We start from the raw sequence: 13,184 nt of genomic DNA on the forward strand, positions 1-13,184 counted from the left end.
GCGCTATGGAGCCGGAGGGTCTATTTTTAATATTTTTAAATGGAGAACTTACCCAGGTCTCACGCCTGCACTGCGCTCCAGAGGCACCGCGGAGCCGGCCCAGCCCGCTCCCTTCCGCAACCGCGCCCCGGTAAACATCCCCTTCGCGCCGCCAGCGGCATCGCCGCCGGCCCGCTGTCCCCGGGCAGGGCGGCCGGCCCGGGCCGCCCGAGCCCCCCTGGCCGAGCGGGGCCGGCGCCCGAGGTCGCGGCTCGCACTCACCCGGGCCGGGCTACCGCTCCCCGCGCCCGCCGCACGCACGCACGGACGGACGGACGGACGCGCTGCCTCCTCGCCGCGATCTGGCAAAATTTGCCAACCACCGGCCAGGATTTTACACTTCCTGGCGGCCGGCCAGCCCTTGCTGCTACAGCCTGCCCCGGGCTGGCTCCTCCCCGCCGAGACAAGAGGCGGCCGGGCCGGGCGGAGCGGGGCCAGTCGCGCCTGCCTTCCCCGGCTCCCACCCCGCTCCGCCTGGGGGTACCCCTCCCGTCCCGTCGGAGTCAGGAAGTTTAAATTCTTCTGACCTTAAGCGAAAGACAGGGAATGGAAGGGATGGAGGAGCTCGGGAGGCCCTTGCCGGGAAAGGGCGGCCGGCCCGGGTCCCGCGGGGCGCTCCCGTCCCCGGTCTCGCCGGCTCGGCCGGGAGATGCTGGACCTCCGCCGGCTTCTCGCTGGCCCGGCTCGGGGCGCACCCAGCCAAAACAACGGGTCGTGTAGCACGGGGGAAGGGATGTGCCGTTTAAAGTTAGGGTTTATTTTATTTTGATCTCATGGTTCAAGGTTCCTCTGGCAGCCGCAGCACCGTGCGTTTGCTCTGTTCTGCTGTCACAGCCTACAGCAGGTATCAGACAGGAAACTGCTGAAAAAAAACCACTTGTAATTCGGGGTCCTTAAAGAGATTAAAAGTCGCAATTAGTTGCAATCAGGCAGCAATTGCATGGAATATGTAAGTCAATTACTTACCTTTTGGAGAGCTACTCATTAATTGAAAACACTTGAGACTTTTAAGTGCTTAAAGGAGACAAACCAAATTGGTAAAATAGTGTAATTTTCTCGAACTGTTTAAGAGACTTTTGTAAATTATGCACCATACTGGTGAAGCTTGGTAACCTGATGCACTCCTTGTTAAGAGAATTCAAATCGTAACTTTACAACTGGTTGTATCTGGTCTCAGAATAAAAAGAGCTAATGCTACTCTGAAACCAGTAAGTAAATCCATTAGCTCATGCTGGGATCTTTAACACTTTTAAGTTGTGTCGATATCCATAGTAAGCTTAGATAAGAACAGCTGCCATATGTGTTTGTAGGAGAGGTATTCTCATGTCTCTTTTTTTTTATCTCCAGATGTTTAAAACAAAGACTCACTGAGGTACTGTGAACCTTACCTGCTCTCCATTGCTTCTAGTAGTTAGGGTTTACTGTTATGAACACAAAATCTTACCTAGAGATTGCAAATGAGACTTTACTGTAAGCTGTATGAACACCATACAAAAACATACTTCCCATCCCAGACTCATGTGTCACACAATGAGAGTTGATACCTACCCAGAATATAAAATCAGTTAGTCTACTAATAATTAAAAGTGCATATTGTCATTCATTCTGCACCTGCTTTTCAAGCCAACAGTTACTTATTTTTCAGAGACAGCATTGCTGAAGTGGAGTTTGAGTGGTGATCCCAATCTGTGACTCAAGGCATAGCTGGGAAGTGACCATCACTGCGGGTAGATCAGCTGCAAAGCAAGGATGTGACTTACTGTACTTTGAACTGTTCTCCATGGGCCAGCAAAAATCCTAAGGAATTTTCAGGTGAAGAGTCTGGTGACCTGACATATTTGTTCAGGTGGCATGCTCCATTTAAGAGAAATTCCCAGATTTTCTAAAAAAAAACCAAAACACCATCCCACAAGCTGGCATCTTTCCCCAAATTTTAACTCACATATTTATGAATCAAAATTTGACAAGACATTTCAGGTGTGGGACAAATTCCTGCATAAGGTTTTTGAAGGAAAAGGTGGTTGTCATATCCACGTGGTTCTAGCTTCAGGACTACCACTGAGGGACATCACTGCCACAAGCACAGACTTACTGTGACCATCCTGATGTATGGCTGGACTCCCACTTGTGAGAGAAGAGGAAAGAAAGAGCTGAAAAGACTCCTGCTACCACACCAGAAGGAAAGGGGAGGTCCTCTTTAATTTCCTCATTAGGAAGAAATGAGGATTCTGTGGAAAGAAAATAGCCTTTGTCTCTGAGAGTGAGGGCCTCCAGTTATGTCATGCGGGAGCATAGGTACTGGGAAGATTTTAATATATGGCAAGGGCAGACAAGAAAGACAACTAGAAATATTAGCCCAGCAGAAAGAGATAAAAGACTTAGGTGGGATTCATTTTACCTAACTTTAGCTATCTGAGTCCATGAAAAACACACCTAGCTTTCAAAGTTAGATAAGGTATCCTGCCCTACAGCTTGCCCAAGTGGAATAAGGTAGCAGTGAAAGGGATCTGAAAAGACTTTGTTCAGGTTGACAGATGAGAAAAATTACCTTGAATTGCTCCTTTTCCCCTTTTCGCTGTGGTTTGAGCAAGAAGAGAAGAACGTGGTTTTCAAAGAAAACTCTTTGCCTTACACAGACAAGTGATAATTCTCAGGTGTCTGTTCTCTGCCCCAAAAGCAATGTGTGGTGCAGATGCACTGCTGCGTGCTTTCTGTGAGAGGAACGGACTCTTCCATGGCCTTGTCCTACAGCATTGTCTCAGAGAACTGAAAAGCAGGCAAACTGACATCAACAATGTTACCACAGGCATTTCTATATGAACAGCCATGTAGAATATAGCTACAGCCTTAATTTTGTTTTTGCCACTCTGCCTTAATACCACACATCCTCTCTGTAGCACGCTCTATAGCGAGACTGAGCACACACACACCCTGCTGTCACACAGCCTGCTGTTCAATAAGAGCCTAACCACAAGAGTTGTGACTAACAGATGTGACCTTTTATTGGTTTGCTTATAATGCACTTGAGGATGGGATGAACCCACAATGCATTGCCTTCACTTTGGCTGTGTGATCCAACAGGTCTTCAGCATCATGTGCTTCCCATAAACCAGTCTGGGAAAACCCACAGTGTAGTCTATGAGGAGGGCAGTGAGGAGAGTCATAATTTCTGAAGAGCTTTACCAATTCTGGCACTAATTTCAAATAGCTGAGGGTTGAAGCTAAAACAGGCTAAGAAGTCACCAACCTACGTTTTATTCTTATCCGATCCACAAGCATCTCTTGCCCTTTCCATCTGAAAGGATAGCGAGTATTTACTGCATCTGTCCAATGTGTGTCCAATGTGTGAGGGGCCAGCAAAAAAAGTAATTTACTTCAACTAAAGTAGATGATTTTGGCAACAAAGGATTAGGCAATAGCTACACTGGAAGTTGCCTTGCAGATTCTAGCAAAGAGTATGGGGCAGACAAATGGGGAGAACCTGGGAGCAGCAACCTCCTATCACATCTCAGACAGGGAGGACACGTCTGGTAATCCTCAGTGACACTGGAAATTATTTAACAAAGCAATTAATCTTTCTTTTGGGAGTATAGTGAGAAAATTTCATATATCAGTGATGCCATGAAGCTTAAACAACTCTTTCAAAGACAATAAAAAAATTATTTTTTCTTTAGTTGCCATTTAATGTTCATTTTTATGATTTCAAGCTTAGGGACGGAAGGGGACGGGAAGGAAACACCTCTAAACTGTGGGGTTGAGGGTACACTATTCTATTAATTTTACAAGTCAAAGCTCTGGCACAAATGATATCCAGGAAACAAAATGTCGTTTCGCAGGGAAACATGCAGCTATACTACTACATCTGTCAAAAAATATTTCAAGTCACAGATATTCATTGAGAAGATGAATTCTCAGAAGCTGTAATGCTGAGAGAGACCTAAAATAGCAAGAAAGCATACAGTAAATTAGACAGGCCCATAATTTGAGATGATGGGAGGAGGAAAAAAAAACAGAAACAAGAAAACAATGGGATAGTAGAGTTCATAAACAGAAACTGTAACAAAAGCCACTGTTACTGGTAGTGTAGTGGAAACTCTTTGGAATACTGCATTCAGTCCTTACTATCTTCTCATCAAAAAGACATCAGTAAACATAAATGAATTATTTTTTAAAAAGCAGAAGTGATGAGGATTGATTTAGAGACCCTGTCATGTGAGTTGAAAGAACTAAATACAGCTGTGCACGGTGTGTAGGACACAATGCTACAAAAAAATAAATGCAGTTGTGGGAGAACAACTATTTTGGTTTACAGAAGTGAGAGCATTTTTATTGTGAGGAGGGAGAAACTAGGATGAAACAAGGCAAAAAGATTAGGATGAGTACTGTCACAACGGCTTGGCTGTAAGATCCACTCCTTGGTGGAGCAGTTGCTGTGGAAGACTTCTTGCGGTATTTTAAATAAGCACCACACAGTGTTTATCCCTTGGCCGACCAAGCACAGTGGGCTAGTTGATCTTTTACAGAGGAATTTTCCATCTTTAATTTCTGTGTTTCTAAAGCTTCCTCATCTGTAGAGCACTGTTTGTCACGCCAGTGGCAAACCTCGATGAGAAGACAAACAAAATAACCCACGGGCAGAGATCTAAACGGAGAAAATAACTGAAGTATGTTTGTGTTTGATGCTTTACAGTCACACCACAAATCAGAGCCAGGCAAAGGCAGTGGCAGCTAGTATTCCTTACACTAACCCCTGCTAGAAACCATAATATAAATTTCCAAAGGTCAAGCATAACACACTGTTCTTTCCATCCTCCTGCTTTAAATCTTCCCATCCCACTTGACTTCATTTGTCTCTCCAGCATCTCCATCTGCTCCATCTCCCTCTTGCCTTTCATCCCCGAGGTCAATTTACTAATTGATCTTTAAACTCATTACTTGGAATCTTACACATCCACTTAAACCCTCTCCAATCTGGTTTCTATACCTCCTGCATCAGAGTGGTATGTCCCATTTTCTAACTACCATGATTCAGTTAATCCCCAGAGCAGTTTGCATTTTCTCTGATGTGTCAGCAATCTTTGAAACACATGGCAGTCCTTCTGCCTTTCATTTTCCATCTTACAGTTTCCTTTTCCTCCGTAATTTCTTCATCAGTGTATCACCCTTTGGCTTCCTCAGGGAGGGCTTTTTTTCTTTTGGTCACTTCTATTCTTCATCTTGACTTCAGGTAATTTCACAGAGACCAATTAAATTACCAGTGCATGGTTGCCTTCTCTGCTTCAGTCCCTTCTCTTCCTTTTTGAGCTTACTATACTAACTATAAATACACACACACATTTATTTGGGCGTTGTTTTTAAGTCAGACTATTCTTTCTCTAGGTTCTCATTTTCAGGCAATGTCTAAATTTTCCAGATATTTTCTAGGTGTCTTCTTTCAAATAATGTCCTTTCTTACCCACAGAGCAATATATCTCACCCTGACCTTAGTCACTTCATATCAAGTTTACGGTGATATCTTTTCCTCCATCTTTCAAAAATATAATCTTCACTCATATTTACACAGAGCAGTGCTACAAATGTCATTGCACTCACCTCTCACGTTGAAAGCAATACCTTTTACTTTCTTCCCTTTCCTGGCCTGTCCTTCTCTACTTATCACTAGTTCCTCCACTGTCTTCATGTTACTGTAGTTTCTTATATCTTAGTTGCACCAAAGTCAGCTGTGATTGCCACTGAAAAAAGCAATCTCACACTGGTTTGGCTGTTAGCTCTGGCCAGCACTGCCCCTCCTTTGTGCCATCAATTTCTCTGTGACTGCACAGCAAATTGGACCAGGAAGATGAGCTGGGTTACAAAGATGACACAGCTTCTCTGCTCACAGGGAGCTTGATCTGACTTTGTGCTGTTGGTGGCATCTGAAAAAGACAGTTGGATTCAGTGTTGTGTTAGTCCCACCATGATACCAGCCCAAGAGTCCAGGAGAACCTCACTGTGTTCTCTCAGTGTAAGGACAGGCCTGGAAGTACAGCTGCAAGCTTCTCTGCTATGTGTGCTGCCTTGCTGTGAGCCATCTTAATGGCCATTTATGTTCTGTAGGCTGTGCCAGTAAAGATCTCACCACAGGGGGTAATTTGGGTAATTTTGGCAAGCTGGCCAATGGCTCAGTTACTAGCTGCAGAGAGGTTTGATATTTCATATGTCAGCTGTCTGCTGGCACCAGCTTTGGGTTATATTGTCTTTGAAAGCTGGCATCGTTGTTAAGGTGAAATGAGTGAACACTGGTGAATGAATACCAAATCACACTGTTCTAATTACAGGAGGTTTCTAGGGTGTCTTCCTTTACTCATTCTTGACTTGTGTGATTAATCTCTTGGTTTTCAGTCTGTCCTTTTTTCACTTTCTACACCTCATTTGCAGACCATGCTATGCTCTGCAGGAGAGAAGCACTCCAAAACAGTGAAAGTCACTACTGGGGGTAGACTTCTCTTAGTGAGAAAAAAACAGGCTTTCCTCCTTAAAACTCCTAAATGCATTTGGAACTGTCACTTTGATGTAGCTCTCAGAGCCATCTGAAAACAAATCTGTGTGCACATAGCAGAAGGACATGTTCACCTCCTGAGCTGACTGGCACAATAATCAGTTTAGTCAGGGGCCATGAGGAAATCATGTGCTGTACCAAAAGGCAGAGTAGCTCTGCCTATATTTATATTCAGAGAGTATGTGAGAGAAACTTGAAGCCTCAGCCATCCCACAGTTGGTGGGATGAGGGGCAGACATGCCTTTTCCTCTAGGAGCAAGATTCTTACTTGTTTTGTGGCTTATGTTGTTGATTTGGCACAGCTTCTGACAACTTTTCCTCACCTCCCTGAGGTGACCCTGCCTTCCTTGATAAATGGAGGAATGATAGAATGCAGCCAGGTGCCACAGACAGAACGTACATGTTTACAGCTTGGTGCTTACTTACTCATCTGCTCTTGACTTCCACTGTAATTGCCAGGTCATCTTTTCCAGACGTAGCAGTGCTGAGCACACTGGAAGATGCCTTTACTGGCTAAAGGATCTTATTTTGTCTGCCCAGGAATGGGGCTGTGCTGTGGGGAAGATGGCTGGAGGCTGTGTTGGGGGAGGAGAAAATCCTTGGCCATTCTGAGTTTGTCTGCACAGAGAAAGGGCCTGGCAGAATGAGTGAGTCACAACTCAGTAACTACATGCCTCTTTCTTGACCAACCCTTGTCTCACAGAGAAGTGTCAGTGACCCCTAGCATAGAAGTGATGGGTACAGTGAGGCTACAGTGTAGGATTAAACTAGGGAGGATGAGAAGGCTTGGAGAACAAGTAGAAGCATTTGAAATGCGAACTGCATTTCAATACAGAGAACAAGATGCAAACACCTATAATATGCACAGCTTGTGTGAGGTATGTGGATGGTAAAATGAAGGACAACTTCATAGAATTCCTCCATGTGATCAGATGCCTCTGCCCAAATTATCTATTGTTATCACATAGAGCCTTTGTCCCAGAATGCACCATAATGCAGGAGGAAGGATACAAGATGTTAAAAGCACTGCAGAAAGGAAGATGCAGATTGTATATTGACCTTCTGCATAGGATGAGCCTTTGCAAGCCAGAAGGGTCTGTGCACCTGTGGATTTCAGCTTGTGATTGCCAGAAGAAATGCATTTAACTCAAGAATCCCATATGCACATGTTCATATGGCTTATGAGTGACACCTTATGGTGGCCACATGGCTGTGTGTACAGACACACTTCTCCAGTGAGCTAACACAGGTTTTTGAACACCAGGTGTGGAATCTGTGTCTAAGGCTCTGCATTTTTGTGGGGGGCAGTCATATCCCAACTGTGCCAATATGAAGCTGGGTAAATCAGTTTGACACATCACCAGCTTTCAGAATTTTTCTCAGTCTCTCAGGTTTTTGATTTATTTTCAAAAACTCTCCATGGAGACTGCTCTTTTTATGTGGAATTTACCTTTCTGCCAGGCCAGACTGGAATTTCAGCCGTTTAAAGGAAATATGAGATTTGTGTGTGTGTATGTGGTGCCAACTCACTAGAACAGACACAGGGACAACACTTGGGCTTTGCAACCAATAAAATTCAGCAAATAAACTAGCTTGCCTCTTCTCCTTCACTTCCTCTCTCCCTCCCCCCTTGCTTTTCTTCCCCACTATTTTCACACCTTGCTGAAATATATGAAATCAAAATGGTAAAAACATTCCAAGGAAACAGTAATTTACTCTGGATTATTATTCACTGGATTTATGCACACCATGCCCTGAGCAGGCAGTCTCTCTCCCATCCTTCCCTTGCAACAGAAAGTGCATCTGCTAGGTCATGGCTAAGGACAGGCACAGTCTTGACCTGTGGAGACAAGCAGCTCTGGTGACAGCTCAGTGAAGCAATGCCTGGCTGGCACTGTGTCACCTCCCAGGCCAGGAGGTCTGCCCAGCAAGGTACAAATGCAAAGAGTGACAGTGACAGACTGTGGTGTTCTCCTGCAGCTGGGGCATGTGCTTCATTAAGGGACTTTGCATTAGGCTGCATCCAGCACAAAGGACTGCTCAGGGAGGGAGAAGTGATGTTCAGGACTAGGCAGGGAAATTTGGAAGTGAGGTACAAAAGCAAGGGCACCTACATGATATCTGAAAGATCCATTATCACCATGAATTATCAGCTTGTTTAAAAATTAGTTGTTCTACCACTAAGAGAAGATTGCTTATCCAATTATACAATTGTTACAAGCAACTGGAAATAGGAAACGTGTCTGATTGCATAAATCTGGCTCAGGTAGGCTAGCAGGCATCCCAGCCAGCTTGCATATGGTTACTAGGCAATGTAACATATTGAGGGGTCCCTTTAGCTCAGTTTTCTGTCTGACAGTAGCCAAACACAGATGCCTTAGGTGGACCATAGGAACAGGAAAAGCATATGGAAAGATGACTTCTCTCAGTCATCTCCACCACTATTTTAACCTGTATTAGCTAAGTTTAAGCTAGCACAAGGTGCTCCCTGCAGTTCAATCACTTTTCCGTTACAGGTACCTTTGAACTTATTTTCATGTCTGTGTTTTCCAAAGTCTGTGAAGGACAGGTGTCTTGCTGGAGAAAACTCCATGGCATATGTTCCTCATAGGAGGCAAAGAGAAAGAACAGAGCTAATAGGAGTTGCTGCCAAATACACAGCCACAGCCTGAACTGCAACATCAATGAAGTCAATTTGAACCAGCCTTAATGTGATTCCATATTGTACCCTTCTCAACACACAGTGGTCACAAAATTAACCAAATAAAAGCTTTCCTCTCTTATAAATACAGAAGTCTAAGCAACAAAATTTCTGTCACCTCGATAAACCTTGAAAAAGACATTTTGCTGACATACAGATATTCTTCTCATCTGATGAAAGTTGCAGTATGCAGTAGTGCTCAGGATATGCACAGGATATACACTGCCTGCACCTACCTTCTTGCACGAGCCTGCCAGCAGGGACAAGAGGGCAGAAAGAACCAAGGTCAGCAGCTGACCCAGGAAGATTTGGATTCTTGTACCTGCAATGCCTTATTACCACTACAATGAGCTTCCAGTGTTTACTGTACACACACAGATTGGTATGCAGGGAGATGGGCTGTCTGAGCAAATAAACAAAAAAGACCAGGGTCCAAGTCAGACTGAACAATAGACTGAGGAGAATGCAAGACTCCTCTTTAGCTGGACTTCCCTCCAGGAAACCCAGCTCATACTAAAATCCTCCTGTATCCTGTGCCCTAGTCTGGGGGTGTTGACTCGATTCCAGCTAATCATGTAAATTGTATTTGCAGAAGGAGATAAGTGCAGGCTGCTGGATGCTCCCAAGAAAGTGGAAGAAACCTCCCTGCTCTAAGATGGGAGGAGAGTTGGCCTCAGCATTTTGAGAGAGTTTTGTCTGTTCAAGTGCCCCCAAACACTGCCTCTTTAGTGAAGTAGCTGCCCATGCATTAGACCTCAGAAACATTAAAGATCCTCTCCTGCCTCCTTATCTTGAGAAATGGGAATGGTTGTTCAAACACAGTGATACTCATGACTCCAGCAGAAGGAGATTTTTAGACTCTGAGGCTCCCATTTCAAGATGACTGGGGTTGGAACTATGTAGTATTTGGGGCTTACTGTGGGTTTAAGCTGACTGAGACAAAGAGAGAATTGGGACAGGAAGTTTCCAGCTCAGAATTAATATCCAAGCCCAAACCTGGATTGTAAGAAAACTGTTTCTCAACATTTTGTAATTAATAAGCCAAATACTGTTTGAGGGGAAAAAAGAAAGAAGATGAAAGTGGGAGTCTCTGGAGCGTTCTACATACTACTAGTGTTTGCCAATTTGGTCAATAAATAAAGCACCTAACATCTAATTAATAAAATGTTGTGATTTTACAAAAATTAAATTACATGTTATAATCACAGCCATTTTGACTGGGATTTTGAGTGGAATACTGATATTGCTCTCTTCCAAAAGTCAGAAATCAGCAAGTATTCCATTGTCTGGATTTTTACATTTTATGGATCAATAGTGGTTCATAGTTCACAGAGATTAAATTGATACTGGTTTGGAGCTTATAATAGTGATGTTGAAAACCACAGTAGCTAGGATTTCTGTGTGCTTTTGTGTTTTCTGTCAGTTCTTTTAATGTACTGCATATGAAGCTAGTTAGGTCACTGTACTTGCTTTTTCAAAATCACTGTAAAGTGTTTTTTTTTATGGAACTGAGTGAGACATTTTCACCTCTTTTAGTAGGATTTGGAAGTAGACTATTCCTATTTTTACATTTCCTGTTCCAGGAAGGAAATAGGGTTTTAAAATTTTTGTTACTATAGACTTTTCTTTCCTAGTTGAATCAAACCTGAATCAGTGGTGATACTGAAAGAGTTATGCTTCCTGTTTGCTTCTGCTTAAGAAAAAGTTCTAATAAGAACTGTTGAAAATGCAGCTGTAACTAATTAGCATCCACCTTTCTCCAAATACTGTCTAACGTTTACTTATTAATTTAAGGCCTTACATTAAACAATATCTCAAATGCCTTTCCTTTAAGAAATACTCAGAAAAATTCTCAAGGGTGCCGTGAATACTCTTTATGTTCTACAGTACAAAACATGTTTTCTCTAGGACTTCTGCCTCAGTTTATGGATTTAGAGCATTTCCAGACTGTTTCCCAATAAAATGTAGCTGGTAGGATCCTGGCTACTTGAAAATCACATTGACTCTTACAATAAAAGCAGAGGCAAATGCTAGTCCAAATCCAATTTAGGTTGCAATATGCTTAGTTTTACCTAGGACATGGGATTCTTTTTGCAATTTCCCCTTTTACCCCCCAACTTCCTATAGTTACGTTGTAATTTTGTGTGCTGATTCAGCTGGAACATTCTACTCTTGAAGGGAGTCCATTTTCCTCAACAACTGAAATATTTACCACTTGTATAAGTTGTGAAATATTAGAGAATGTTATAGAATAAACTAGCAATTTTCCTCACCATTACCAGCACATTTACAGAAATGACAAATCACTTTTTTACAAATCATATTATGTAAGCACTAATTCACTAATGATCGTAGTCTGTGGAGGAGTAAAAAATTCACATGGTCAATTTCATTTATGGGGAAAATGAAATTAAAAATTAGGAGCCTAATTTTCAGTAGGTTCTCTCAACTACTCTTAAAAATCAGATCAAGTCTCATCTGCCTGGTAAGATGAGACCAAGAATCTGTAAAATAGATGCTCTACAGAAACAGTTGCTGCTGAGGATCTGACATGCACACTATGCATATTCCAGTTTGTTTTCAATTCAAATCACCTTCATTAGGATTCCCTGGAGTGAATGCCTAATGAGGTCTGAGCATGTTGAGTACACTTCTGGAGAACATTTTTCAGTTTAATTTCACTCAACAGAACCTAACCCCTGCACTCAAAATCAGCCCCTGATGCCAAATGAAGCACAGGCAATAAAGATGTTCAGGAGATTTGCATCAAAAATACAGTCCTGATCCAAACTAAAACACCAGTGGAACCACATCACAAGCATTGCTGGCAGGACTGATGCAGTGGCTGTGCTCTGTCCCACACTTCTGTCACTTAACTGCACACTAGAGCCACAATGCAGAGCAAAGGCACAACAGCCTGACACATGGTTCTGTTTCCAAACTGGTATACGAAGTCCTACTTTTAGGCACATTTCCTGAGGTGTAAAGCATCTACACTTCTCTAAACTCTGACAGCTTGTATCTGAAGGTATGAGAATTCATTCTGCTTCATTTTAAGACACGCTGATTCAGAACAGTTGGTGATCCACAACTGCCTTATTACCAAAACTGTGTGCTTGTGTTGATATAAACATTGTTTTTACTGCTGGAAGAATTTTTTCTTGGAAGTAGTGCTTCAGTTCCATGGTATTTGTGTCACTGCATAATGAAGTTGCATAACATCACTGTGCATTGGCAAGATGCTGTAACAGGAGGATTCAGACAGCAGTGCTCCTGTGTAGCACTGGCACGAAGAGTTACAGGCAAGAGTGAAGAAACCTTTAAGTTTCTTTTAAATACACCACTGTATTTACATTTTATATACTACATGCATTTTATATCACAGGTTTGTACTGTATGTGGACACACTGAAATTATAAAGTCAGCTACCAATGTCCAGCCTCTCTGTTGCATGCACAGATTCTCTTCCTGAGCTGACACAAATCCTCAGCAAACATATTGTTGTCACAGGAACACTCGACCAGTAAAACCATGCCTGCAGCTGTCTCCCCTGAGCTCTGGTTCCCCATGCAGTGGCTCTTCTGCTGATACAACCTGTCAGAGTGGGGATGCTCAGCCTGGATAAAAACAACCAAGTACCCCAGTGACAGGGCAGCATCAGTAGCTATTAGCCAGGGAATTACTTCCTAGGGTTGATGTTAGAGTCATGATCATTTGGTTTATGCTTCAACTAATGTAATTTTATAGACACGTCAAAAGATGTTTTTAACAGAAAATATACTGGGGAGCCTGGTTTAAACAATAGCTATCAAAACAAAACAAATTCTAGATTCAGCTACGTCACTTTTTTAAAGCTCTGGCACTCTTCAGTAGCCCTTTGATTCAGTCTGTGGTACGATGAGGCAC

The 13,184-nt window shown here is 43.0% G+C and overlaps 1 protein-coding gene across 4 annotated transcripts in view; it reads right to left on the reverse strand.

The window, feature by feature from the left end:
- The window catches only part of PRR5L (proline rich 5 like), a 41,807-nt gene extending 41,486 nt beyond the window's left edge, over positions 1 to 321 (reverse strand). For 3 of the 4 annotated variants that reach the window (XR_008437686.1, XR_008437685.1, XM_053981216.1), the window contains exon 1: positions 53 to 229. The gene's annotated coding sequence lies outside the window, so the exon portion shown is untranslated. Of the gene's footprint in view, positions 1 to 52; positions 230 to 261 lie in introns of those variants that run through there. The other variant, XM_053981217.1, reaches the window with a different exon arrangement.
- Between the last annotated feature and the right edge of the window lie 12,863 nt (positions 322 to 13,184).

This window comes from Vidua macroura, chromosome 6 (assembly GCF_024509145.1).
Source record: "Vidua macroura isolate BioBank_ID:100142 chromosome 6, ASM2450914v1, whole genome shotgun sequence".
NCBI classification, from domain to species: Eukaryota; Metazoa; Chordata; class Aves; order Passeriformes; family Viduidae; genus Vidua; species Vidua macroura.